The sequence below is a fragment of the Sceloporus undulatus genome, chromosome 2 (assembly GCF_019175285.1).
Source record: "Sceloporus undulatus isolate JIND9_A2432 ecotype Alabama chromosome 2, SceUnd_v1.1, whole genome shotgun sequence".
NCBI lineage: Eukaryota > Metazoa > Chordata > Lepidosauria > Squamata > Phrynosomatidae > Sceloporus > Sceloporus undulatus.
In genome coordinates this window covers 192,876,867-192,883,871 of record NC_056523.1, presented here as the reverse complement: position 1 = coordinate 192,883,871, position 7,005 = coordinate 192,876,867, and positions in this window count along the sequence as shown.

The following is a 7,005-nucleotide window of genomic DNA, read 5'->3' as shown; positions in this document are numbered from 1 at the left end:
TGCCCAGTGCATCTGATGTTAGAGACCAGCACTGTTTCTTTCTTTTACTAATGTATCATGGACCGATAATGTGTTTCTGCTCATTGGCCACCACTGTTCCTTCCTTTCTTGGACATTTGGTGTGGACCAGTAGTCAATGGCCCATGGACCAGCACTGATTCATAAACCACCACTTTGAGCAGCATTGTTTTTAGAGAGATGGAAGTGGTTTTTAATTTTTTTAATTTTGCAACTGGATTTTTTACATTTAATGATGAACTGCTCATAGCCCTTAGCATAAGCAGGCAGAAATAAATAGTGGTAAGATTCCCCGCCATCCTTGTTTTTCAATTAAAAGTGACCAAATTCTCCCCCTCCACCCCAACAACAGTGAAGGCCTATACCTTCTTGCATGGACTGGGCAAGAAATTGGCACAATATTTATTTGCATATGTTCCATGCTTGGGCCACTTTATGTCCATGACTTTCCCAGTGTTGTGGGAGGGAAAGTCACTCTAGAGGAAGACAAGAACAAATGTCTCTCTCTCCAAATGTGGGGCATAAGGCCCATGGGCCTCCTTTTCCAGCCTGGTGGCCTTCTGATGTTCTGGATTAGAAGGCCCATTACCAGCATGGACACTGGTTAGAGCTGATAGGTGCAGTAGTCCAAAACATTGGGAGACTGATAGGTCAGGGAGCTGATCTATTTTCTCCAGCGAAGGAGCAAACCAAAGATACACAGAACATTGGGATGCTGGAGGTTTCCCTTCTAATAGCTGAAGGGAAGGAAGCATTTCTAAATGCTCTCAGGAATATGCTAGTTGGAAAAACCCTGGGATAATTTTTAGAGTTGATCATAAATGGCAGAAGCAACCTGAAGTGCCCTTTACAACTGTTGAGAAGGAACACTAAGCTGACCCAAATGCAGGACATGAGCAGAGTTTTAAAGAATAACTGTTTTCAACATAAAAGGAAAAGGTGGGTGGAGGAAGGAACCTACTAGCATCTTCAAGACGGATTTATTTTAGCTAACTATCCCATTACCTTAGCTCCAAGAAGCCAAGTCCTCCCTCCAGTCCATCTGCCTTGGTCCAGGCCTCGGAGGTAGAGAGGAACTGCTGGCCCTCATCCCCTTCCCCTCCACCACTCCCTTCTCCTTTTGTGTCATGTCTTTTTAGATTGTAAGCCTGAGGGCAGGGAACCGTCTAATTAAAAATATTGTATGTACAGTGCTGTGTAAATTTACAGCGCTTTATAAATAAAGGTTAATAATAATAATAATTACTTTGAAAACAGATTTATTTTAGCATGAGCTTAGATGGATATCAATCCACTCCTTCAGAGGCACAGAAGGAGGACAATATTAAAGCCACTGTTATTTCAGCATAGTTACACAGCTGTGGACAGTCTAAATGCCATTAAAGCACCACATCCCATCTGATCTTGGACACTAAACAGGATCATCCTGGCTTAGTATTTGGATGTTGGACCACCAATGAATACCAGGTTTGTTGCTGCTGCTGTGTGCCTTCAAGTTGTTTCTGACTGGTAGCAACCCTAAGACAAACCTATCATGGGGTTTCCTTGGCAAGATTTGTTCAGAGGCTTGTCATTGTCTTCCTCTGGGGCTGAGAGAGTGGGACTTTCCCAAGGTCACCCATTTGGTTTCATGACTGAGCTGGGATTCAAACTCTGCTCTGCAAAGTCACAGTTGAACACTGAAACCACTAAGCCTGGCTGGCTCTCTGGAATAGGCTATATTTCAGAGGAAGGACCTGGCAAAACCACCTCTGAGTAGTCCTTACCTTGAAAAACCCTATGAAATTCATGGGGTCACCACACATTGACAGACAACTTGAAGGTGCATGGACACAGACACAGAGCTGTGGGGGTGAAAAGGCACCAGGAAAGATGCAAATTGTGAGGCTGGCCATAAACCTTCAAAGGGTTGGGTAAGACGAAACAAGTCTGTCAAGCAACTGGCCTCTTCGTCTTGAGGTGTCAAAGCAATACACTCTGCTTACTCAGAGATCAGTTCCCTTGAAGTAATTGACTTGACCAAGCAGAAATCTTTTCTTACATGGACATTTTCCAGAGGTTACTGGTTCAACCCTGCCCAGTGTCCTGTGTGCATCAACAGCAGCTTAAACACAGAGAATTCTTCTCCCCCTCGTCACAACTCCCTGAATTAATACAATGTCAGCAGAACGCCTTTGTTAAGCAGATAGTTCAAGTAAACAGCCATTTCCTCAGGCTTTTTTTATAGCATCATAATTTAGAATGAACCAAACCAGGACATTGCAAGTTTAAAAGCAACAGAAGACACTATCGCTTGCTGATCTCAGCACAACTGGAGAGCCTAGTGTGAGCCCACGTAGATCCCATCATCCAAGCATGGATGGGGAGGAGAAGGCTAATAACCTGAGGTGTTTTCAGTCGATGCCTGTTGCTCTTAACTCTTTTTTTTTTAAAAAAGTATGAATACAGTTAGCAAAATATATCACGTTAATATACGGGAAAAGCCAGATTTAATTAGAGTGACACTCCCTAGAAATGTGGCTCCGGTGAAAAGAACATTATGCATTACCAGTTGCCACTTTTTTTCACTGCAGGGCACAATCCATGGCAAAAATGCCCCAAACGCCCACTGGCATGAAGGGGAGGTGGTGGGGTTACATAAGAGCATCTGCTTTTCCACCACACGAACTGGAACAAAAACATTGACTTCAGCTGCTGCCAGGCCACAGACGAATGGCAGCTCCAGCCTGTGCCACTAGAAGTAATTTAGTGGTGTTAATGGGGGGCACATGCCAGGCCTTGGTTTGGCATATGCATATGCTCCAACATTTCACCGATGAAAACCAAGACATGTGTGGCCAACATCAGAGGGTGGTCAAGAGTTATTAATAACACTCAAACTATAAAAGGATGCAGCAGTTTGCTTTTGCCTGAGTTGACTGGGAAGTGAAAGACTTTTCCTGCACTTCTTCTGTGCCCTCTGTTGAGTTAACTGGGTGCAAACTACTTCTGCACTTTGAATACAGTTTACAGCAACTGATGTAAGTCAAGGACAAAAGGGGAGAGGAAGAGAAAGAAAATTGAACATTTTAAAAGAAGGTGAAGACATGGGAGCACAGATCAGGACAACTGAAAGATATGCACTTGCAGGTTGTGCCCCCTCCACTGCCTAAAGGTTTGCAGTCTATGCCCTGGTGTCATTAGGATGTATCTTTCTTTACTACCAGTTGGCACTGTAGAAACAGGGGCAGGGAAAACACACATCATAATTACAATCAGCCCTCCGTATACACTGATTTTTTTTGTCCACAGATTCAACCATCCACGGCTTGAAAACATTACACACACACATACACCGAGAGAGATAGAGCGTGAGAGAGAGAATAAGAGAGAGAGGACCCTTGTTATCTGCTGGGGCTTCGTTCCAAGATCCCCCGTGGATAACAAAATCTGTGGATGCTCAAGTCCCATTAAATATAATGACAGAGCAAAATGGTGTCCCTTATACAAAATGGAAAATCAAGGTTTGATATTTGAAATTTATACTTTTTTGGAACATTTTCAAACCATGGATGCTTGAATTTGTGTATAAAAAATCCGTGTATAAGAAGGGCCAACTGTATATACCAAAAGCAAATCCATTGTGCCATTTTATATAGGGGACGCTATTTTACTGTGCCACTGTATTTAATGTGACTTGAGTATTCACAGATTCTGGTATCTAAAGGCCGTCCTGGAACTAAACCCCAGCGTATACCAAGGGCCCACTGTATATGCAGGCACAGGATAATGCTTTAGCAGCAGTTGCAGGAGAGAAAAAAAAGTTCAAAATGGAGTTGTTGTCTTTGGCAGGATCCTTGGCACCATGTAATTCTCACATGAGTGATTAGGTTTTAAACCTTTAAGTGTACTTAATATCAACTTTAGCTAGTTAAAATCTTTCAAATAAGTCCACATAAACCAAAGATTGTTGTTGTTGTGTGCTACCAAGCCATTTTTTACTTATGGCGACCTTAAGGTGAACCTATCAAGGGGTTTTCTTGGTAGTTTTTTTCAGGGGGGGGGTGCCCACTGTCCTTGATACTTTCATTTCACAGATAAGGGACTGAGATTGCGACAATGTTATGAATACTTTTATAGCATATACAGTTTTGGTATATCACATACATCCTCCGTTGCTGAGAGAATGTGACTTGCTCAAGATCACCAAAGTCCAATTCACACTACAGAAACCCATTTCTGTGATTTGCAGAGACCATGAAGAAGAAACTTGATTATTTGTCATAAATAAGGCAACTAAAAGATAACATCAGGCATGTGATAAATTTATTGGAACATATCGAAGTGCATAATGAAAAGAAGTTAGCTCTCATATTTTTAGATATTGAGAAGGCCTTCGATAATGTAAATTGGGCCTTTTTGCAGTTTGCTCTAGAAAAATTAGATGTTGGTCCAGTTTTTTTAAACTGGACTATGGCAATATATAAAAAGCAAACAGCAAGAATTATTATCAATGGGGAAAAAACAAATTCAATTGAAGTGCAAAAAGGAACACGGCAAGGTTGCCCTCTTTCTCCATTACTGTTCATTTTGGTTATGGAATTTTTGTTAATCAACATCAGGGGAAATGATAACTGGATATGCCTGACCCAAGAGAAGGTCTTTTAACTGGAGGCCTGCTGAAAGAACAAGACTCAGAGTGATTCCTCCCTACAATGAAAGAAAACCTTGAAAGAACAGGGAAACGGCTGTTGGTCATTTTTTAAAAAAATTAAAAAATTAAATGCAGTAATGTTATTTCAGTCCCCATGGGGGGGGGGCAGGATTCAATTTTTAAAAAAACCAAAAAGAAAACAAACTTAGATGTCAATGGATGTTCTGAAGGGCAAAGTGGAAAGTTTTGTACTGCTTTATTACATTTTTAAAAAGAACTTGGTTGGGTTTGTGGGGTGGGATATATAGCACAAAAAAACCCACACCCCACATAACCAAAAGTAGTTCCTATGATGATTATTTTCTAAAGGAACATAATTCCCCGCTGCATCCGAAAGTGGTAGGTTGAATATGAGAACGGCAAGTATGTAAATCATTTCTCTTCTAATCCCATAACTTAAGAAAGAACTTAGACCATCCATGGTTGAGAAGTGCTGTTTTTTTTTTTAAAAAAAATATGAATTGCCCTTTGAGCTCTTATGGGAAACGGAAGGGACTCGTTGCCGTGCACAACCCAGGAAAAAAACGGATTTTATCACCAACAGCAAATCCGTCCTCAAATGGCCCTGTTAATGCAGCGCCAAGCCATCCCCATTCAGTGCTGAAGGCGCCATTTTGCTCGGCTTGAAGACCCCGACTTAATATTTAATGCTCCTCAGCACTGAAATGGGATGGCTTGGCACACCGCAAAACAGAAAAAACATGGAGAAACAAATTGTCACCATTGCAAAGAGGTAAGACAATATGTACTCTCTCACACCACCATATTCAACGTAATGCAGAACAATATTGTAAGGAAAGCAGACTGGAATACAAAAAGGATGAAAGAGGAGGAAGGAAATCAGTAATCTAAGATACGCAGACAACAACAAATACTGCAAAAAACTTCCTAACCTGAACAACTACTAAAAAGAGCAAGAAAAATGACAAAGGCAAGACTATTGTTGAGCACAAAAGAAAACCAAAATAATGACCATGGAAACCTACACAAATTCAAACCGGCAATGAAGAATAGAAATACTAAAGAGTTCTCATACCTGGGCTCAAATATTGAATAGGAAAAGGACTGACAGCCAAAATTAGAAGAAAATAAAAATGGAAGAGTGGCTGTGAAAGAACATAAAAAAATCACTAAAAAATGCAAAGAATGTACAACGAGCACAAAGGTTAGAATCAAACACCAATCCTATCCCTATTGCATTAACGATGGAATGTGAGAGCGGACAGTTAAAAACAAATAGGAAGAAAATCAATTCATTTGAAGATGCAGTGCTGGGAAAGGTTGAGTATCTGTGGAAGTCCAAAAGACCAAAGCAAAATGGCACCTAGAGCAGTAGCAAGATCAACCAAAATCCCCGAAGCCAAGATACAAAACTGAAGGCTGTCCATAACTTGGTCACATCCCATAAAAAGCAAGAATAAATTGGGGGGAAGGGATAAGCTGGAAAAGAATGAACAGAAAGAGAAGAGGCCCATGCTAGATGGATGGATTCTATAAGGGAGGTCACAATTATGAGTTTGCAGGAACTAAGCAAACAGACAGGGTGGGGGGCTTGGAAGTTCTCATCCACAGTGTACGCCATGGTCAAACTGATTTGAGGCAGTTAACAACAACAAATCCAGGCAATACATACAATCCACTATAAACACACAAGATGGATCCAGAAGTTCCTGCAGAGAAATTTTGAGGAAACTGAGACTGTTTCAAACAAAGTCAATGGTCTGAATAATTTACGTTAACACCGCAATCAAGTCAGCTCAATTTCTCACAATCCTATGAATGAAGACACCTGAGACGCGATCATCAAACAGCCTGCTCAAATATACATAAGGACTGAATGAAATAACGATCCTCTCTCTATTTGTCATCCATTTGTACAGAAAAAACACATTAATTTTCCGACAGAAGTGCATGAACTGTAAAATAAATGCAATTTAAATGACAAACCAGCTGTATTCCCATCTGAAGAATCCTGGGGAATGTAATTTTAACACAGGTCCTTAGCATCCTGCCAAAGAGAGCTGGGCCCTCACAAAACTACAATCCCAGATTCTGGAGGATGAAGCCATGGCAGTTAATGGTGTCAAGTACATTTTCTCTATAATGTGATGCACCTTGTGTCGTTGATTCTCACAGCTGCACTTTGAACTTATTGATCCTTTTAAAGGAAGCTGTAATAAGGAGGGTGTCTTCACACCAAATCCAGAAAGGCTGCCTTCAACAATAGACAATCCAAGGCATCACTCACAGTAACCAAGTGCTTCATGCAAAGTGGAAATGTAAGTACACAAGAC